General features: G+C 45.3%; 1 pseudogene; it reads right to left on the minus strand.

Annotated features, from left to right (window-relative positions):
- Positions 1 to 1,726: 1,726 nt before the first annotated feature.
- Positions 1,727 to 3,648, minus strand: LOC125546827 (cyclin-dependent kinase B1-1-like; annotated as a pseudogene).
- Positions 3,649 to 23,761: the final 20,113 nt, after the last annotated feature.

Below are 23,761 nucleotides of genomic sequence, written 5' to 3' on the forward strand. Positions count from 1 at the left end.
TAGTAGTTAGACGGCTTCTTCTCTTTCTTTGATCTTCAATACAATGCTCTTGGAGTTCTATTTGATGTAATAATCTTTTGCGATGTGTTTGTAGAGATTTGATGAATTGTGGATTTATGATCAGATTATCTATGAATATTATTTGAGTCTTTACTGAATTCTTATATGCATGATTTTCTATCTTTGTATTTCTCTTCGAATTATCGATTTGGTTTGGCCAACTAGATTGGTATTTCTTGCAATGGGAGAGGTGCTTATTTTTGGGTTCAATCTTGTGGTGTCCACACCCAGTGACATAGTAGAGGTAGCGAGGCACTATTGTATTGTTGCCATCAAGGCTAAAAAGATGGGGTTTTCATCATATTGTTTGAGTTTATCCCTCCACATCATGTCATCTTACTTAAGGCATTACTCTGTTCTTATGAAGTTAATACTCTAGATGCATGCTGGATAGCGGTTGATGTGTGGAGTAATAGTAGTAGATGCAGGCAGGAGTCAGTCTACTTGACACGGACGTGATGCCTATATTCATAATCATTGCCTTGGATATCGTCACAACTTTGCACTTTTCTATCAATTGCTCCATAGTAATTTGTTCTCCCACCATATTATTTTCCTTCAAGAGAGAAGCCTCCAGTGAAACCTATGGCCCCCGGGTCTATTTTCCATCATATATTTTAGATCTATAAACCAAATATACAAAAATACCTTGTTGCAATTTATTTACATTTGATTTGTTCTATGTTTTAGTAATCTTTTATATCTATGTCTATCAGATCTCATCCTTGCAAGTGACCGTGAAGGGATTGGCAACCCCTTTATCGCGTTGGGTGTAAGTGTTTGATTGTTTGTGCAAGTGCATAGATAGGAGACTTGCGTGTACCTCCTACTGGATTGATACCTTGGTTCTAAAAGCTGAGGGAAATACTTATCCCTACTTTGCTGCATCACCCTTCCCTCTTCAAGGGAAAAACCAACGCAAGCTCAAGAAGTAGCAGAGCGATTCCGCCAGGTGAACTTCCCTCCCGGAGGGGGAAATTGAAGCCATTGTCATCACCAACAACCCTCTCATCTTTGGGAGGCCAATCTCCATCAACATCTTCAACTACACCATCTCATCTCAAACCCTAGTTCATCTCTTCTGTTCAATCTTTATACCGGAACCTCAGATTGGTACCTGTGGGTGACTCACTACTAGGAAAAAGGCTACTAGCAGTGCGGATAAAATGGCTACTAGCAGCACGGGTACCTGCGCTGCTAGTATGGCGCTACAGCTAATAGTTAGTAGTAGCGTGGGTGCACCCGCGCTACTACTAAAAAGTTAGTAGTAGCACTGGCGCACACCCGCGCTACTACTAAAAAGTTAGTAGTAGCACTAGTGCACACCCGCGCTACTACTAAAAAGTTAGTAGTAGCACTGGTGCACACCCGCGCTACTACTATTTGAACCCACGCTACTACTATCAAAATAGTAGTAGCGCTTCTAGTATACTAGGTGCTAATACTATGCTAGATAGTAGTAGTGTGTAGTTTTCCCCAGCGCTACTACTAACAAATTAAAAGAAAATAAATAAAAATTATGTGCATTACTCATAGATAGAAATCAGGGACATGTCTAGTGCAAAATAAATTAAACACACACAACCGAAGGTGGCTACCTTCCCTAGTGTTCCACCACCGGCCTAAACAGACCACTTCTCTACATGTATCTACCAAGGATCGAAGTTCAGACGCCGGAGGACCCGAATCCTCCCTCACCCCGAAAGATGGCGTCGAGGTCCTCCACCTCAGCGACATCCGGCATCGTGATCACATGGACGATCATCCGTGCGGCGCGGTCGCTGGGCTTCACGTTAAAGTCCACCTCTAAGTGGTTGAAGAGCACGATGCCCACCAGGCTATCGTAGTCAGTGTCAATCACCCATACGGCCACGTCGGGAAAGTGAAAACTTGTTAGTACGCATCAGCGCTCAAATCCGGTATGGTATTTTTCTTCTTTTTAGCACATGCACATGCATCAATAGTAACAGCCTGAGGCTAGTCCTTACTTTTTGCACGAGACATGAAGAAGGCCAGGTCCCCTCTTTGTTGCACGAATGAATCAAAGGAAGACACTGCCACAAGACATGAAGAAGGTCGGGTCCCCTCCTTCTGTAAATAGCTCAAGTGCTTGAAGTTGCAAGGAATCTTAATACAATGAACTCATAGTAATGCATAATAACAAGAAAAAAGAAAAACAAATCCTGAATCCTAAAGAAAAAGATCATTATGTGAGTCAAGATAATGTGGGTAACAGTATTCATTAATAAGAAAAATGGGCTGAGATTTCTCAAATGACATTTGTTTCACCAACAATGATTAACGACGAGGCATGTAAGATTTACCTGCGTAGCATCAGCATATCCTCTAGTCCTTGCAAGAACTTGAAGACCAAGGTTCTAGCTTTCTCCCCACTGACTAGCACAATGCAACAACATTCTCGCTGTACATTAACCAAAGATCTGCTTTTCATAGGAACAGTAAAAGCTCTACTTAACCCAAGATTTGCAATTTTTAGTATCATCTTCTCCTTGTCAACCAATAGATTTTGGGGCTTTAAATCCCTATGACATCAAAGAGGAACAATGGTAAATCACATTAGCAACAATTGCAATATGTTGTATGGGCCGATAAATACAGCAACATAAATCAGAAAACAGAGGTCTAAACGATGAAGGACACCATGGCCATGGCAGTGTGCAATTCCTTTGCATAACTGATACAAAAAACTCTACAAGAAAGTAAGGAAAGTTGTCTATTAGCCAGAAACAAACCTATCAAAATTAAACTAGACTCTGCCATCTGCTATCCAATGAAAATTAACGATAGCATCCTCAAAATAAAGGCATGAAGATGAATTGATTCCAAAGCTAACAACAAATTAATCTGTACTTGAGTGTATGCAAAGTAGAGAACGCCAGCAGCAGTCAACATTGAGTTTCAACCATTATACTAGCACTAATTAGTTCCTAATTTAGTCTCCTGCAACTAGGCTAGAGTAGTAGAGTTTGCATATTTTTTGACGAATTCAAACCAGCTACAAATTTACAGTGTAGTTCGCTCTGATTGCATATCAATGTTCTGCATGTTTCCGATGCAAAACTCAGAGTTCAGAATAGGCATATATGAGGAAGTGCAAAGTCCTCAAATCAATGGATAGGAGACTCAGCCGATGTAGGAACGGTAGAAAGCCAAGTGAGCAGGGCAAGGGCAAATCAGCCTCAAAACTAATTAAAATCGCTACCTTGATGACTAGAGTTGGGAGCGGCTTAGGGGCAGGCCCACAGCAGTATGCGTCGACAAACGTCTTGAGGTCAGTGTCAAGGAACTCGAAGACGAGGTAGAGGACGGGCTTCCCTCCACCTCCAGCTCTGCCGCCCTTGGTGGCCTGCTCGACGATGAGGAGGCGGACAATGTAGAGGGAGCTGGAGAGGAGGCGGAGGAGAGAGATCTCACAAAGCGTGGTGGTCGGGATCCCTTCGTCGTCTCGTCCATCTCCAGGCGGGTCTTCTTGAGTGCCCCCACCTGGCCCGTCGCCTTGTCCTGCGCCTTGTACACCTTGCCATAGGTGCCCTCCCCGACCTTTTCCATCTTCTCATACTTCTCCATGATGCTTTTGATGGTCCGAGGTCGGCGTCGTCATCCTCGATGCGCCTTGTGTGATGGGGGCGGTGGGAGGAGGCGCAAACCCTAGGTGGCCTGCCGCAGCACCACCTCATACACTGCCTCCTCCATCGCCGTCCGCGCCGCCACTAGGCTCTCCCTCGGGGCCGCCGCGCCACCCCACATCCATGCCGTGGTGGGGTGCAGCCCGGGCTGGCCGTCACGATGGGCCTTGTCGCCTGGGAGGTGGAGGAAGGCTGCGCGCGTGTGTGGCCACATGATGGAGGATCCCGGCATGGATCGGAGAAAGGGAGAGATCCCGTCGGCAGAGGAGATGAGAGGAGGTGGAGGGGATGTGAATCGGGGGTGGGTGGGGTGCGGGAGTGGGTGGATAGGGACGGTTGACGGGGTGGGGATGGGACTGAAAGGCTAGCGGTAGCGCAGGGTATCTCACTGGCGCTACAGATATCCACTTAGCAATAGCAATGGTTTAAAACCCACGCTACTACTACGGTCTATCCGCGGGGCACGGTCGAGAATATTTACTAATAGCGTGTTATTTTTTGCAACGCACTACTAGTAAATAGTACTAGTAGCGCGGGTCATTATAGCACGCTAATAGTAAATAGTAGTAGCGTGGGTAAATAAAGAGCGCTACTAGTAAGCATCTATGTATAAGCTTTTCCCTAGTAGTGACTAGTAGTGTTGATTACTTCTTCTAGTTGGTTAGTATATGGTTTATTTGGTGGAAGATTATATGTTCAGATCCATTATGCTATTTAATACCACTACTGCAGGCTGTTCCAAACGCGACATCCAATCAGAGACCCTTCGATGAAACTCTGTGCCATGGATCAATCACAAATGGTGATGTAATAAAACCGTCAAAAATATGCAAAATGTTTGCGATGGCGGTGACATCAAACATGGTTCATATTGGAGTTGTGTGTGCGATGCGCGGCAAACGGTTAATCCAGAAGAACTGTTTACGATGAGGCAGAACAACAGAAACGGGCAGCCAGATGAGGGTGTGTGCGATATACAGCATACAGTTCACTAGGATGAATTGTGTGCGATTAGGCAACACAATAGAAACAGTTCAACTAAACAAGATGTGTGTGATACACGGCAAATAGGTCCGTAATCAGAAATGTGTGCGAAGATCAATAATAACACAAACGATTGCTGCTAATAAGCCGTGTTATTTGCTCTATCTACACAATAATATATATATATATAGTGTGTGTGTGTGTATATATATAACTAAAATAAACACCCAATTACATAAGTTACTGTACATATCATTCGCACACACCTCACAACTGTATGCATTCTATACTAGGAGAAACGATCATCTAGTTATCTACTTCTTGTGACGCTCCCGCCATTGATCTGTGGCTCAATCCCTCGTCTGGGCAGGAAGAAGACACTCCCTCATGTCCACGATCTGCATGTACATCTCGTAGCTTGTGTACGCGTCCTTGGTCGCGTACTTGAAGTGTTGTTCACCCAGTCTCGCATGCCAGACACTTTGGCAGGCATTCTTGTCCTTCTTGCTCTCATCCTTCATCTTCATGTAGTAGGGTTGATGATGGCCGAGGCGAGGTCAACCAGGGAGTTCCATTTTGTTGTTGTCGTTGCCCAGACCTTGTAGTGGTCCTGGATGTTGACAAGATTCTGGCATTTTGAGCCCGAAACCTTGAGCACTTTTAGATCGTTGGTGGTGTCCACCATAGTGAAACTGTAGCTGGAGCTTTTGATAAAACTGGATAAATGCTCGCAAGGCCTTGTGGCCAAGTGGTAGTGGTAGACGAGGACGTCATGTCGCATGCACAACTAGGCGACAACAACCTTCTGATCATGCCCGGCACGACCGATGGTGTACTCGAGGTCGAGCCAAGCACATGGTACTTGTCCTCAGCAAGCAACTCCTCCATAGTTTGGATGGAGCTATCAACTGAGACTGGCTCATTCGTGAACAACACCGAGAGGGCCTTCCCCCTCACGTGGGTGTCCACTACGTGATGCATGGTGAACTGCCTAGTGTTGTCATCGTCGGCCGCTGGGAGCGCCATTGGAGCCACGGGGAGTGCCATTGGAACCGCTAGATTGCCTCTCTGTATGTGTTTTCATGGGTGTACTTATTGTGTTGTGTGGCGCGAGAGATGAAGGTAAATGGCCATAGGAATAAATGGGGGTCGAGCGGCCTAGATTCTTGGCACGTCCGCATGGCAGTTTTTGCAGCAGGTAACTGCATCATGGTGTCGCGCCCGGCGCAACCGCATGCACACGAACGTGCATGATAGTGTGCCAGCCCCAAACACTGGCAGTGCGTGTGGAGGGACGAGGGCAGAGCGCCTGGAGGGATGCGAGCAGAGTGCGCCACGGCTTCCTCAACCACAAGCAACCACACACATAGAGCATTTCAACATGCAGGAAATGGTCGTCTACAAGCCGACCGACAATTGCGTCCCTGCGTAGAGAGCGGCCATGTGCTACTACCGCCGTCTTGGTCTATTAGTCCCCTTTATATTCTATGCCATATTTTGACCTCAAATTTAACCTACAAAATGTTAATGCATGTTACAAAAATTATATAATTGGAAACTATGTTCAAATACGAATCCAACGATATAATCTCTGGCGACATGCATTCGTATTTTATTAGTTAATTCTATAGTCAAATTTTGGCACAAAAATACATAGACGACTTATAATACAGGATGTGGGTAGTAGGTAATTTCACCGCAAATGTTTTTATTTTATTAACAGTATGTGTACGTGTCCTTTCGTCCACCTCTCGCACGTATTGTCACCCCCGCTACCGCAGACGGCTTAGAGCGAAAGCTTGAGCACCGCGCGGGGGCATTCTTTTGGCCAAACGGTGGTGAGCTCGTTCCCGCACAACCGCGCAGGTTCCCATGCAATCTTCCTACCCGAGTCAGAAAAATCCCCCAAAATCCCAATGCTTATCGGCCTTCTATATAAATCCTAATGGCCGGCGAGTCCTGCGTCGCATTTTCCCCTCCCTCCCAGTAGCTTATCTCGTCTTCTTCTCCCACAATCGCCAATGGCACCAGTCCGTCGTCGTCACTCAGCCGCTCCGCCGTCATCAGAGGACACCTCTAGCTGGGAGGCTACACCGTGGCGGCGACACAGTCCCCGACGTAGTGTAGTGCGTGTGGCATCCCTGTTGCGTGTGCGCAAAACACCCACCACACACTCCGCTGCCGCTTCCTGTCCGCAGCTGTTGTCAGCTGTCGTTGCCGCCACCCCACTATCTGTCGTTGCGGCCGCCACACCACCGTCAAAAGCTACGCTATCACCCACTCCGTTGTCGAGGACCGAAGTTGGGAGGTGGCCGTCGTGGCCGCCACCCCACTGCCTGCCACCATGGCCATCACCCGCTCCACCGTCGCGACCCGAAGGCGGGAGGTGGTGGTCGTGGCCGCCACCCCATCGCCGGCCGCCATGGCCGCCACCCCACCATCGACCACCAGGGTCATCACCCGCTCCGCCACCACTACCCGAAGGCGGGAGGCGGAGGTGGAGGGCCGCACGTGCGTCAGCGACCTTGCGCACTACATCGAGTTCCCGCGGGAGGAGGAGCGCCTCGTTGAGCATGCAAAGATCCTTGCCGCCACCGTGGCCGCAGCACACACCTCTGCATAGGCTTGGAATCAGGAGATCTACAAGGAGAACCACCGCTGAGGGTGTTCAAAGTAAGCATCGCTGAAGGTGTAGCAGCGGCAGGCAGCGTATTGCAGTTGTCCAGCTCGTCGCTAGGCTCCTCCTCCTCTGCCTCTTACTGAGTGCGCTCAGCAGAGGAGAGGCTACCAGAAGTAGTACAAAGCCCCTCCGTAGTAGTAGTATTTAGGGGCTATTTTGCTCAGTTCATCTGAGTATAGATGTGGTGAAACTGTACAATGTACTTAAAATTAGCTAGTATATATAGTTGAACTAGCTATTTCATTACATGGTTGGCAACAATTGGGGAAAAGTTTGGTCTGTTCAGCTGTCGAGTTGAACTGTTTGTATAAAGAACGACTGCTTAATCTATGAATGAAATCTATGCTTAATTACTGAATTTTAGTTGCAAAAATTTGATAGTGCTAGTGATTTTTAGCTGTATATTTTGACAAATCGCAGTGTTACAAGGTTGACAAATGGCAATATTAGTAGATCACCAAATGCCAATCATTCCAGTTTGACAAATGGCAATATACCCAATATGACAGATGCAAATCTTACCAAAATCTCTATACGTGGTTGCACACGGGTCATCCAAAACAACCATTTGCGTTGAAGGGATGTAAAAATCCTGCTCGGCACATTTTCTCTTGGCTTAGCACCGAAGTCTGTCTTTGCATACCGGATTCAATCTGAACCGTTTGTGTTGAAGAGATGCACAAATCCTGCACTGCGAATTTTCCCTTGACTTATTGGGGAATACCATAGTTCTCACTTTGCATAAGGGTGCTCTATCTAAAACGTTCGCGAGCAAGAGCCGCACAAATCCTGCTCGACACATTTTCCCTTGGCTTCTTGGGGAAGTTGTCGGTTTTCCTATGGGTGTTCTAACTAAAATGTTTGCAATGAGTGTTTCATATTTAAAAACCATTTATTTGTTTAAAGGAAATCGTCTGATAAGTCTATACATTAAGATAGAAAAACGCAAGCTCATTCAAACCATATCTTTCATTCAGTCACACTGTGAATTTATATTCATATGATCGGGATATAGTATTAAACCAAAAAAAACTATTTCTGGCGGTGGCGGAGGCGGGGTGCCGCGCCGGCGTTGTCATCCTCCGGGAAGCCGTTGTTTAAGTCTTGAAGGCAGCATAGAATGTTCTTCACCTAGAAATCAAACATCATGTCGTCGCGCGATCGACGGGGGGGGGGGGGGGAGGGGGGAGGACGACAACTAGCGATGCTGCGAGGTAGTGGTCGATGGCGGCGTACCATGCCGCTGAGGGGGCGCGCATTGGCACGAGCGCGGCTGGTGCACGCAAACGCACGTGGACCGGTGCCATGGTGGGTGGAGGGGTGCACAAGGGCACGGGGACGAGCACTGGCACTGGCATGTAGACGAGCTCGCAGGTCCATGAAGACGTCGCTGACGCCCGCGAGTTCTAGCTCTACGATAGTGCTCGGCGACCAGCCCATCAATGCTACGAGGATGGTCGCTGGCACGGGCGCGGGGATGGGAGCTAGGAGGGGCGCGGGGTAGGAACTGCCGCGGCCAGCTCGTTCAGGGGCATGTCCATGAGGCCCCATTCCTCATTTTCTATCTCCTCCGGCTCGGAGTCGAGTTCACCAAACTTGAAGACTAGTGGCAGATGATCCTTCTGCACCATGGCATTTGTGGAGGTCTGCGGGAGGGAGGGGAATGGGAGGTGAGCAGTAAGGCTACCCATATTAAACAGTGGCTCGGGCGCCATTAATGGAGAGGATGCGAGCAAGGCGGGCAGCCATGGAAGTCAAAGGGCTTGCTTCTCAGTGAGCCTGCGCAGCATACAACTCGCACGCTTCCTAGTGAGCATGCGCACTGGAGGACAGCTTGCACGCCTCTTGGTCAGCCTATGCACCGGACTGCGCTCGCACGCCTCCCGTTCAGTCAAGCAGCTGTCAGCACAACACCTGCTATAGCCATTAAAAGCCAGACACGTGGCGTCACGTGAATGGTTAACATAACACACATGATTTAAATTATACAAACGTTTGATATGTTAAAGTGGCAGATATTTGTTTCAAAATGCCTTTGTTGGCTGTTATTCAAGTGCGCCTTCTCTCAAAATGGACACGAAAAATACCACAGCATGTCGGGTGCCATTCCATGATAGTATGCCAAGTTTCATGAATTTCAAACGAGTTTTGGATTTACTAGAATTTGAAAACAAAGTATCTCAATGTTTTGTCGGCAATCAACAATGCCCTGGTATTTGAAATTCATTCAGATTTCTTGCATGGGTCCTAAGCATGCACCCTAGGGCACAAATTTGATATGTCAACCCATTTTTATGCACTAGAGCATGTGCATGTAGTTCAACTTTGAATTATGCACATAAAATGCTTAGAAGCTCTGGTTTGCGAGAAGCTTGTACCCAAACCTGCTTAGAAGCTCTGGTTTGCGAAAATGCTTAGAAAATTTTTGAAAGAAAGAAGAGACAACAGACATCGTTTCGTCCCCAAAGGTGGCATGTTCCCTACCGAAACCATCAGGCTTGTCGTGAGAAGCTCTACTTTGCGAGAAGCTTGTACCCAAACCTGCCCTAAATTGGACAATTTTTTTACCACAACATGATGATGCCGCTCCATGATAGCATGCCAAGTTTCATGAACTTCAGAGTTTTGGATTTTCTAGAATTTTAAAAAAATGTATATCAGTGTTTGTGGCCGAGCGACGGTGGCAAGGTGTTTTACATTCATTCCCATTTCTTGCATGGGACCTGGGCATGCAACCAAGGACACAGATTAGATTTTCAACCAATTTACAGGCACTGGAGCATGTGCCTCTAGTTCAAATGTGAATTATGCACAGAAATGCATAGAAAGCTCAGTTAATGTATAAAAATATCCAAACAAACCCCGAAAAATTCCTAAAATTAACACAACACTCATGTTGTTCTATGTTGACACTAGAAAAAAATTGAAATCAAGAAGAGGCAACAGATATCATTTTGTTCAGAAAGGTGAAACATTCCCTACCGTAACCATGAGGCTTGTTGTGAGAAGCTCTGGTTTGTGAGAAGCTTATACCCCAACCTTCCCCAAATCGGACAATATTTTTACCATGGCATGTTGATGCTGTTCCGTGCTAGCATGTCAAGTTTCATAAATTTCAGACACGTTTTTAGTTTACTAGAATTTAAAAACCATGTATATCAATGTTAGTGGCCGAGCAACAGTGGCAAGGTGTTTGACATTCATTCTCATTTCTTGAATGGGCCTTAAGCATGCAACCAAGGACACACATTTCAATTTTGAACCCATTTATATGCACTAGAGCATGTGCATGTAGTTCAAATTTGAATTATGCACATAAATGCATAGAAAACTTAGTTAATGTATAAAAATGTCCAAGCGAACCCCGAAAAGTCCCAAAAAATGACACAACACTCCTGTTCTTATATGTTGACACGAGAAAAAATTTGAAAGTAAGAAGAGGCAACAGATATTGTTTCGTCCCCCAAGGTGGCACGTTCCCTACCGAAACCATAAGGCTTGTTGTGAGAGAAGCTCTTGTTTGCGAGAAGCTTATACCCAAACCTGCCCCAAATGGGACAATATTTTTACCACGGCATGTCGATGCCGTTCCATGATGTCATGTCAAGTTTCATGAATTTCAGACGAGTTTTTGATTTACTAGAATTTTAAAAACATGTATCTCAATGTTAGCGGCCGAGCAATAGTGTCAAGGTGTTTGACATTCTTTTCATTTTTTGCATGTGACCAAAGCTTGCAACCAAGGACACACATTTCATTTTTCAACCCGTTTTTATGCACGGGAGCATGTGCATGTAGTTCAATTTTGAATTATGCACATAAATGCCTAGAAAACTTAGTTAACATATAAAAATGTCCAAACAATCCTCAAAAAATTCCAAAATTTAACACGACACTCCTGTTGTTCTATGTTGACACCAAGCAAAAATTGAAAGTAAGAAGAGGCGACGAATATCATTTTGTCCACAAAGGTGACATGTTTCCCTAATGGAACCATGAGGCTTCTTATGAGAAGCTCTAGTTTGTGAGAAGCATATACCATAACCTGCCCCAAATGGGACAATATTTTTTACCTCAGCATGTTGATGCCATTCAATGATAGCTTGCCAAGGTTCATGAATTTCAGATGGGTTTTGGATTTACTAGAATTACAAAAGCAAGTACCACAACGTTTGTCGGAGAGCCACGATGTCGTGGTGTTCAAAATTCATCCCCATTTCTTGCATGGGACATAAGCATAAACCCATGGACACATATATGATTTTACGACCCATGTTGGTGCACTGGAGCATGTGCATGTAGTTTAATGTTGAATGGTGCACCTGAAATGGCTAGAAAACCAAGTTAATGTATAAAATGTCCAAACGAACCCTGAATAATTCCAATTTTTTTACGACACACATATAGTTTCATGTTCACTGCAGATAAAAGTTCTAGCAATTCAAACACCCTCCATTGCTGCCGTGACCCCATTAGGTAATTCAAATCAAGATGAAAAATCAAGTAGATCACACACAGTTTATTATCACCAACCATGTGAGATGCAGTACAAACTATCTTGGAGCATCGTGGAGTATAGTACGCCTATGGCTTATGCGAGAAGGTGCGTCGGCTACAGTCCACAGCCGGGGTGTCAAGCACACTAACTCGCTCCCCAAATATCATTTCGTTGTTCAATCGTACCGGTGAAAGATGGGCACGTGGACCCGCGTCATGAGGGCAACTTCGGTGGCCCACTCTGACAAGAGCGCGGCCGCAGCCGCCATGCGCGTGCTAACAAGGTGCATGAGTGTGGCCGCAATCTGCGACCGGGCGGCCAAGGCAGCCCAAACGACCGTTGTTGCTCCTCAAGTGGCAGTAGCAACATCTGCCTCGGGTATAGCAACTGGCGAGAGCGCCACAACAACTGTCCGTTCTGCAGCGGTGGCCTTAGCCCTAATAGAGGCCGCCCATGACCATGTCGAGGCCGCCCACGCCCAGCTCATGGCGGTCACTACACAAATTGAACAAAGCTTGTCCGACAATAGTCAGCCACCCACGGCCGAAGAGTTGGCAATCGCCGAGAGCATTCGATCAGCCATTCATTCCTCCACTGCATACCTTTCCACGACGGAGCCCGTCCAAGCCTAGGTCGCGGCCGCCCACACCCAGCTCGTGGGGGCCTTTTCCAAAGAGATGGCGGACACAGATGGCAAGATGCTTGCCGATTATGGTGTGATGGATGACATGGAGCCCCTTCCCCACGAGACCGTCGGGCGCGAGCTGGGCATGAAGGAGGCGGCGGAGATCGATGAGCACTAGCCGTATTAGTACTCTTTGTTTTGTTTAATTAAGAGCACCGGTCTTTAATTTGTTAGAGTAATTTTGAGGTCAGCTAGCTCTGTTTAATTGCTGAACTTGCTCGATTAAGAAGTGTGGGTGTGTTGTAGTCTCCTTTGTGTACCTAAATTATGCAATGACGTGGATGACCACTGTAACCAAGGAAATTCGAACCAAAATTTGCACGTTAAAACTCATCACACATGGGTTAAGCTAGATGAATCATTTGTGATGTTCACATATCGTATACAGTGCTGAATAAGGGACCATGTCTGATGACACTGCTCGCCAATTTTTTAGCTGCACCGATTCAAAAAATTTGGCTTCCGCGGAAATATCTACCTTCTCGCCCCCTCCACCTTATCAAAAGCCACATTTCCCCTATTTCCGACTTCCTTTCCAATTTTAAACATTCACTCCTTACTTTTAGTGTCACCTCCTCGCCGGCGACCCTCCTTCACGCTGCTCGACCTCGTCTATCCAGGCAGGTAATCCACACCTGACCCCCATTCTCCTCCTCCTTCCAAATCCCACATGCCCCGACCGCCGACACGACACCTTCCACCCAAATCACCGACCCCTCCACCAAATAAGCGCCAGCCAAAGCCATGGTGCATGCAGTATAGCCAGGAGCTCAAGGAGCATTTGGCAGCGGAGAAGCAAATCGCGACCGCACGCACGGATGAGGTCACGATGGCTGCAATTCGTGCCGACCCCCATATCTTGGAGGAGCACCTCGCAATCGAGGCCACCGTCAATGCCTCGTGCGCTGACGTCGTGACACGATTGGATGCTTGAAAAGATAATTCATGGCGTTTTCTCGAGGCCACCCTCGGTGCCTTCGACGAAGACTATGGGGTGTTTTCTCAGCGTGCACTTACGTACCTCAACTCGAGAGCCAGCAGGTTGGTGCCCAGAGCGGCTCAGGCACCTCGCCACTATGATGAAGCATCCACGATGTGGAGGCATCGCCCTCTTCCATATCCAAATAGCCAATCATCATCGATATCTCCGATGATGAGGAGTTGCTTGTCTTATTAGCTCACTATAAGGACCCATCACTACAAAAAAAATACACATCTGTGAAATTTAGGGCCGAACAAAAAAAATTATGTCATACTTATGACACTTGTATGACAATAATTATGACAAAACACGGTATCATCATAGATGTGGTGGGATCCTACTTCTATGACAAAAAATCATGACAGAAAATGGGTTTTTCGTCCTAGGCGGGCCGGAGACGCAGCTGCATGACATTCTTTGGTCCATCCATGACGGAACAAACCATGGTAGAAGCGAGGGTGAGGACAATATCGGGGTGTTCCCAGTTACGGTGGGTGGTCGGGGCCGAGCGATACGCGTTTCTCTCATACACGTACGCGCGTGGGTGCGAGGCGTTGGGCTCTAACTGAACCCGAGCAAGGCGTTGGGCTCTAACTGAACCCGAGCGATTGCACTGCAGGCTACACGTTATGGAACCCGAGCGATTGATCGATGGCTGTTAACTGAACCCGATCGAGCGATTCCTTCGCTACTGCTGCTAACTGAAGCCGGTCGATGCTGCCTCTGGATGAACAGTGAGCGTTGCTGGGGGGTTTGGATGAACAGTTCCCGGTGGGGTGGATGAACAGGACCCCGTGGTGTTGCCTCTGGATGAACAGGACCCCAATCGATCGAGCCGGTTGGGGCTGGATGAACAGGACCCCGTGGAGGGAAGGATGAACAGGACCACCTCGTGGAGGGCAGGATGAATAGTAGACGGTGGAGGGCTGGATGAACAGTAGCCCATGGAGGCAGTTGCTGAACAGGAGCACGTGGAGAGGGCTGGTTGAACAGTAGCCGGTGGAGTAGCGCGCGGTGGAGGCTAGATGAACAGGAGCCCGTGGATGAACAGTCGCAGGTGGAGGCTGGAGGAGGTCGACGGTTGATGAACAGTAGCCCGTGGAGGCTGGAGGTGGTCGACGGTGGAGATGAACAGTATCCCGTGGAGTCCCGTTTTGCGGTATGCCACACCCCTGCCGATGAACAGGACCCCCTTTTGACCGTAGCGCTCCAACACAAGTTTGTTTCCTCCGTTTTGCGGTATGCCACACCCCTCCAGATCAACAGGACCCCCATTTCGACCGTAGGAGGTTCGTTTCCTCTGTTTTGCGGTACGCTAGATGATACGTCTCCGTCGTATCTACTTTTCCAAACACTTTTTCCCTTGTTTTGGACTCTAATTTGTATGATTTGAATGGAACTAACCCGGACTGACGCTGTTTTCAGCAGAATTCCCATGATGTTGTTTTATGTGCAGAAAACAAATATTCTCGGAATGACCTGAAACTCCACAGAACATCTTAGAAAAAACAATAAAAAATCCTCGCCGAAGATGAAGACCAGGGGGCCCACACCCTTTCCACGAGGGTGGGGGGCGCGCCCCTCCTAGGGCGCGCCCCCCTACCTCGTGGGCCCCCTTGAAACCCTCTGACGCCAACTCCAACTCTATATATTTGCTTTCGGAGAGAAAAAAATCAGAGAGAAGAAATCATCGCGTTTTACGAGACGGAGCCGCCGCCAAGCCCTAAAACCTCTCGGGAGGGCTGATCTGGAGTCCGTTCGGGGCTCCGGAGAGGGGGATTCGTCGCCGTCGTCATCATCAACCATCCTCCATCACCAATTTCATGATGCTCACCGCCGTGCATGAGTAATTCCATCGTAGGCTTGCTAGACGGTGATGGGTTGGATGAGATTTATCATTTAATCGAGTTAGTTTTGTTAGGGTTTGATCCCTAGTATCCATTATGTTCCGAGATTGATGTTGCTATGACTTTTCTGTGCTTAGTGCATGTCACTAGGGCCCGAGTGCCATGATTTCAGATCTGAACCTATTATGTTTTCATGAATATATGTGAGTTCTTGATCCTATCTTGCAAGTCTACAGTCACCTACTATGTGTTATGATCCGGCAACCCCGGAGTGACAATAATCGGGACCACTCCCGGTGATGACCATAGTATGAGGAGTTCATGTATTCACTATGTGGTAATGCTTTGTTCCGGTTCTCTATTAAAAGGAGGCCTTAATATCCCTTAGTTTCCAATAGGACCCCGCTGCCACGGGAGGGTAGGACAAAAGATGTCATGCAAGTTCTTCTCCATAAGCATGTATGACTATATACGGAATACATGCCTACATTACATTGATGAACTGGAGCTAGTTCTGTGTCACCCTATGTTATGACTTTTACATGATGAACCGCATCTGGCATAATTATCCATCACTGATCCGGTGCCTACGAGTTTTCCATATACTGGTTTACGCTTATTTACTTTCCCGCTGCTACTGTTACAATCACTACAAAATACCAAAAACATTACTTTTGCTGTCTTTACTTTTGTTGCCCTACCACCACTATCATATTACTTTGCTACTAAACACTTTACTGCAGATACTAAGTTTCCAGGTGTGGTTCAATTGACAACTCAACTGCTAATACTTGAGAATATTCTTCGGCTCTCCTTGTGTCAAATCAATAAATTTGGGTTGAATACTCTACCCTCGAAAGCTGTTGCGATCCCCTACACTTGTGGGTTATCAAGACTAATTTCTGGCGCCGTTGCCGGGGAGCATAGCTCTATTCTTTGAGTCACTTGGGATTTATATCTGCTTATCATTATGAAGAACCTGAGAGATCCAAAAACCAAGATCTATCCCTCAACTATGAGGGGAGGTTAGGAACTGTCATCTAGCTCCGCACTTGATTCACCTTCTGTTATGAGTAAATTTGCGACACCTACACCTGCTTCTGCTATTCGTTCTGATATGTCGCATGTTATTGATGATGCCACTTATGCTATGCATGATACTTATGATGAAACTGCTTCTATGCCTGATACTACTATGCCCCTTGGTGAATTTCTTGATGAACAAATTGCTAGGGCTAGAGAAAAAGAAATTATTGAATCTGAATATGATGATGACAGTGATGATGAAAATATGCCTGTTATTCCTGAAGGTTATCTTTTTGATATGGAATCTTCTGCCTCTATTTTCGCTTGCAATGATAGATATGAGCTTAAGAGGTTATTAATTAAATGGAACAAAGAATCACTTAGATATGAAATGAAACCCGACCCTGCTTTTGCTACTTCACGTATATGTGCTCCTGATAAATATTATGAATTCTCTTTTGATCCTGATATAATTACTTTGGTTGAATCTAATCCGTTTTATGGCTATGAATCTGAAACTGTTGTGGCACATCTTACTAAGTTAAATGATATAGCTACCCTGTTCACTAATGATGAGAGATCGCGTTACCTCTATATACTCAAAATATTTCCGTTCTCATTAAAGGGTGATGCTAAGATATGGTTTAATTCTCTTGATCCTGGTTGTGTGCGTAGTCCCCAGGATATGACTTATTACTTCTCTGCTAAATATTTCCCTACTCATAAGAAACAAGCTGCTTTGAGGGAAATATACAACTTTGTGCAAATTAAAGAAGAGAGTCTCCCACAAGCTTGGGGGAGGCTTCTCAAGTTACTTAATGCTTTGCCTGATCATCCTCTTAAGAAACCCGAAATACTTGATATCTTTTATAATGGACTAACTGATGCTTCCAGAGATTACCTGGATAGTTGTGCTGGTTCTCTTTTCAGGGAAAGAACACCGGATGAAGCTGAAATTCTATTGAATAATATGTTGACAAATGAAAATAATTGGGCACCTCCTGAGCCAGCTCCTACTCCAATTACTGAGCCTATTCCTAAACCAACTCCGAAGAAGAGAAGTGTTCTATTTCTCAGTCCCGAAGATATGCAAGAGGCAAAGAAATCGATGAAAGAAAAATTTATTAAAGCTGAAGACGTTAAGAATTTACCTCCTATTGAAGAAATATATAATCTCAATTCTTTATTTACTGAAGAACCTCCTAATCCCGATATCCCGACACAAGTAGTAAAGGTAAATTCTCTCTATAGATATGATAAAGCTGAAGTTCCTCCTACTAAAATTGCCAGCCAGTGCTTGGATGAGTTTGATAACTTCATGTTTAAGCAAGACAACCTCAATGCTTATTTTGGTAGACAATTAAAAGAAAATGCTTATATGATTAGACGCTTGGGTGACTATATGGCTAATATTAGAGGTGAACTTAAACTTGTTAGCAAACATGCTTCTATGGTTACCACGCAAGTAGAACAAGTGCTTAAAGCTCAAAAAGAAGTGCTTGATGAAATGAATAGTAAGAAAAATGATTATGCTGTTAGAGTGGCTACTAGAACTGGTAGAATGACTCAGGAACCTTTGTATCCTGAAGGCCACCCTAAGAGAATCGAGCAAGGTTCTCAGAGAAATAATATTGATGTTCCTAGTTCTTCTAAAAAGAAGAAAAAGAAAAATGATAGAACTGTGCAAACTTCTAGTGAACCTATTGCTGAACCACCTGATAATCCAAATGATATATCTATGTCTGATGCTGAAACACAATTTGGTAATGAACATGAACCTAATGAAAATATTAATGCTGATGTTCATAATGATGCTCAACCTAGTAATAACAATGATGTAGAAATTGAACCTGCTGTTGATCTTGATAACCCACAATCAAAGAATCAACGTTATGATAAAAGAGACTTTGTTGCTAGGAAACATGGTAAAGAAAGGGAACCTTGGGTTCAGAAACCCATGCCTTTTCCTCCAAAACCATCCAAGAAAAAGGATGATGAGGATTTTGAGCACTTTGCTGAAATGATTAGGCCTATCTTTTTGTGTATGCGATTAACTGATGAGCTCAAAACAAATCCTTATGCTAAATATATGAAGGATATCATTACTACTAAAAGAAAGATACCAGAAGCTGAATTTCCACCATGCTTGCTAATTATACTTTTAAGGGTGGAATACCAAAGAAACTTGGAGATCCCGGAGTACCTACTATACCTTGCTCCATTAAAAGAAATTATATTAAAACTGCTTCATGTGATCTTGGAGCCAGTGTTAGTGTTATGCCTCTCTCTTTATATCGTAGACTTGACTTGAATAAGCTGACACCTACTGAAATATCTTTGCAAATGGCTGATAAATCAACCACTATACCTGTCGGTATTTGTGAGGATGTGCCTGTTGTGGCTGCAAACATTACTATTTTAATGGACTTTGTTATTCTTGATATTCCCGAGGATGATAGTATGTCTATTATTCTTGGAAGACCTTTTCTTAATACCGCAGGGGCTGTTATTGACTGCAACAAAGGCAATGTCACTTTTCATGTTAATGGTAATGAGCATACGGTACACTTTCCAAGGAAACAACCTCAAGTTCATAGTATCAACTCCATTGGAAAAATTCCATCGATTATAATTGGAGGTTTTGAATTTCCTCTTCCTACTACAAAGAAGAAATATGATATACTTATTATTGGGGATGTGCATATCCCCGTTGAGGTAACTTAGTGTTATTCGAAATTTCTCAGGTTTCATGATTATCGGAATGAGTTTGTTAACAAGACTTGATCAACCTTGTTAGTGGATTCTTTTTTATGACCATGAGATGGATGAAACTAGAAGCACAAACTTCTGTACCCTCTTTATATTTTCTGTCATTTAGTAGAAATAAAGTAAAAATAGTATTTTTCTGTCTGTTATCTGATTAACCGTACTAAGGGCCCCATCTTTGGAGGCATTTATGCTACACGCCTAGCCACACATTTTAACATACCTATTAGGCATGCTGAGAAGGAAGAAAAGGTGCTGCCCCATGTTTACCTAGATCATAAAAGTATGGTGGCACATGATTTCATTTTTAAGAATAGGGCAGGGGAGCTTAAATATCAATTGTTCTTTAATAAACATCATCCCGAGACTATTACCTTGCTTGCTCCTTCTTTGTTTGATTTGACTGTAGGCACATATCTTGTTCCGTTGACGGCTATTCATGCCTACCGGAACCCTGCACCAACCGAGGAGCCAGAACAGGAACCACAAGATGAGCCTCCATGACAATCTGTTTATTCTTGGGATCCAGAGATGACTGTCAGCCAGTGGCAGTCAGAGTCTTCTTCTTCATCACAGTATGATCCCAACTATCCTTCCTCATCGCAGCACGACCCCAGCAACTATTATTATGGATATCCGCCAGGCCAGCCGTGGCCATAGACCAACTTAGGCCAAAAGCCTAAGCGTGGGGGAGTACGTATTTCTCACCAAAATTACATTTATGTTCACACACACTCATTACTAGATGTCGGTGCTCATACTTTTTCACTGTTATATCCATGCTAGTATATTTTCTTTTTCCTACTTTCTTCTTGTGTGTTTGTTAAACCTTAAGAAAAACAAAAAAAGTAGTAGTAGTTTATTTTTCTGCTGTAGTAGTAATAATTAAAAAGAAAACCCAAAAATATTTCCCATTCTTTTTTGCTTGTTGGGAGCTTTCCCATGTAAATTGTTTTATTTCTTTTCTTTTCTTTGGGGGTCAGTAGGAGAAGACCATAATTAAATTGTTGAAGTGGCTCTTATATGCATTATTGTTGAATTAACCAAAGAGCCCATATTGCCTTGTCTTCTCCTATTTATTGAATGCCTGCAGATTCCAGCTTAGTCCAATGCACGTGCACTCTTATTATTATTCACACCGTTCGGTCGTGCAAGTGAAAGGCAATTATGATGATATATGATGGGCTGACTGAGATGAGAAAAACTGGTATGAACTTGACCTCTTTGGTTTTTGTAAATATGATGAGTCTCGCGTTCTTGATTCAGCTTATTATGAATAAACATGTTTGCAATGACAATTAGACATCGTAGTTGCTTGTGCCATGCTTGATTAGCTATGCGTTATAATGATTTACCTTGTGCGCCAACATGCTATTGAGATGGTTATGATGTGGTATGATGGGGTGGTATCCTCCTTTGAATGATTTAAGTGACTTGACTTGGCACATGTTCACGCATGTAGTTGAAACAAATCAACATAGCCTTCACGACATTTATGTTCATGGTGGATTATATCCTACTCATGCTTGCATCCAATGTTTATTAATTTTAATGCATGTACATGGCTGTTGTAGCTCTCTAGTTGGTCGCTTCCCAGTCTTTTGCTAGCCTTCACCTGTACTAAGTGGGAATACTGCTTGTGCATCCAATCCATTAAACCCCAAAGTTATTCCAGATGAGTCCACTATACCTTCCTATATGCGGTATCTACCTGCCGTTCCAAGTAAATTTGTATGTGCCAAACTCTAAACCTTCAAATAAACATTCTGTTTTGTATGCTCGATTAGATGATGTATCAACCAAGGCTGTCCTTATCTTCCATGTTAGGCGGGTTATTCTCAAGAGGAGTGGACTCCGCTCCTCACTCACGAGAAAATGGCTGGTCACCGGGATGCCCAGTCCCATGCTTTCTGCAAACTAAATCAAAATTAATTGCAAACAAAACTCCCCCTGGGACCTGATGTATGTTGGAGGCACTCGTTGTTTCGAGCAAGCCATGGATTGATGTTTGTTGGTGGAGGGGAGTATAAACTTTACCATTCTGTTTGGGAACCGCATATGATGTGTTTAGCATGGAAGATATCGCCATCTCTTAGTTGTTACATTGACAATGAAAGTATACCGCTCAAAATACAATTCATCTCTATTTCAAAACCGAGCTCTGGCACCTCTACAAATCCCTGCTTCCCTCTACGAAGGGCCTATCCATTTACTTTTATGTTGAGTCATCACCCTCTTATTAAAAAGCACTAGCTGGAGAGCACAACTGTCATTTGCATTCATCACTATTAATTTATGTTGGGTATGACTATGATTGGATCTCTTTTACCATGAATTACAATGTCTAGTCAGTCCTTGCTCTTTAAAGGTGCTCTGCATTTATGTTTTGCGGTCTCAGAAAGGGCTAGCAAGATACCATTTTGTTATATCATATTATGATTGTTTTGAGAAAGTGTTGTCATCCGAGATTTATTATTATGACTTGCTAGTTGATTATGCTATTGATACGAGTAATTATGAGACTTGAAAATTATTGCAAATGTGGTTAGTTATGATCTATGTTGAAAACTTGAATGCTGGCTTGAAATAGTTACAACAACAAGAGCAAACAGAGTTTGTAAAAGTTTTTCTTTCTTTCTTTCAGTTTATCAAGTGAATTGCTTGAGGACAAGCAAGGGTTTAAGCTTGGGGGAGTTGATACGTCTCCATCGCATATACTATTCCAAACACTTTTGCCCTTGTTTTGGACTCTAATTTGTATGATTTGAATGGAACTAACCTGGACTGACGCTGTTTTCAGCAGAATTGCCACGATGTTGTTTTATGTGCAGAAAAAAATATTCTCAGAATGACCTGAAACTCCACGGAACATCTTAGAAAAAACAATAAAAAACTCTCGCCAAAGATGAAGACCAGGGGGCCCACACCCTTTCCACGAGGGTGGGGGCGCCCCCCCCCAGGGCGCGCCCCCCTACCTCGTGGGCCCCCTGGAAACCCTCCGACGCCAACTCCAACTCTATATATTTGCTTTCGGAGAGAAAAAAATCAGAGAGAAGAAATCATCCCGTTTTATGATACGGAGCCGCCGCCAAGCCCTAAAACCTCTCGGGAGGTTTGTTTTGGAGTCCGTTCGGGGCTCCGGAGAGGGGGACTCGTCGCCGTCGTCATCATCAACCATCCTCCATCACCAATTTCATGATGCTCACCGCCGTGTGTGAGTAATTCCATCGTAGGCTTGGTGGACGGTGATGGGTTGGATGAGATTTATCATGTAATTGAGTTAGTTTTGTTAGGGTTTGATCCCTAGTATCCATTATGTTCTAAGATTGATGTTGCTATGACTTTGCTATGCTTAATGCTTGTCACTAGGGCCCGAGTGCCATGATTTCAGATCCGAACCTATTATGTTTTCATGAATATATGTGAGTTCTTGATGTTGGGGAACGTTGCAGAAAACAAAAAATTTCCTACGGTTTCACCAAGATCCATCTATGAGTTCATCTAGCAACGAGTGATCGGATTGCATCTACATACCTTTGTAAATCACGCGCAGAAGCGTTGAAAGAACGGGGATGAGGAAGTCGTACTCGACGTGATCCAAATCACCGGAGATCCTAGCGCCGAACGGATGGCACCTCCGTGTTCAACACACGTACGGTCAGCGTGACGTCTCCTCCTTCTTGATCCAGCAAGGGGGGAGGAGAGATTGATGAAGATCCAGCAGCACGACGGTGTGGTGGTGGATGCAGGGCGTCACCGCAGCAGGGCTTCGCCGTTATACTGCGAGAGGGAGAGGTGTAGCAGGGGAGAGGGAGGCGCCAAGACTCAAGGGTGCCGCTGCCCCCTCCCTCCCCCCCTTTATATAGGCCCCCTAGGGGGGTGCGCCGGCCCTAGGAGATGGGATCTCCTAGGGGGGCGGCGACCAAGGGGTGGAGTGCCCCCCAAGCCAGGTGGGGCGCCCCCCCACCCTAGGGTTCCCAACCCTAGGCGCATGGGGTGGGCCAAGGGGGGCGCACCAGCCCACTATGGGTTGGTTCCCCTCCCCACTTTGGCCCATGGGTCCCTCTGGGATGGGTGGCCCCACCCGGTGGACCCCCGGGACCCTTCCGGTGGTCCCGGTACAATACCGGTGACCCCCGAATTTCTCCCGATGGCCGAAACTTCACTTCCTATATATAATTCTTCACCTCCGGACCATTCCGGAACTCCTCGTGATGTCCAGGATCTCATCCAGGACTCCGAACAACTTTCGGGTTACTGCATATTCATATCTCTACAACCCTAGTGTCACCGAACCTTAAGTGTGTAGACCCTACGGGTTCGGGAGACATGTAGACATGACCGAGACAGCTCTTTGGTCAATAACCAACAGCGGGATCTGGATACCCATGTTGGCTCCCACATGCTCCTCGATGATCTCATCGGATGAACCACGATGTCGAGGATTCAAGCAACCCCGTATACAATTCCCTTTGTCAATCGGTATGTTACTTGCCCGAGATTCGATCGTCGGTATCCCAATACCTCGTTCAATCTCGTTACCGGCAAGTCAATTTACTCGTACCGTAATGCATGATCCCGTGACC

Source organism: Triticum urartu, chromosome 3A (assembly GCF_056163025.1).
Source record: "Triticum urartu cultivar PI428250 chromosome 3A, HENAU_Tu73, whole genome shotgun sequence".
Lineage (NCBI taxonomy): Eukaryota > Viridiplantae > Streptophyta > Magnoliopsida > Poales > Poaceae > Triticum > Triticum urartu.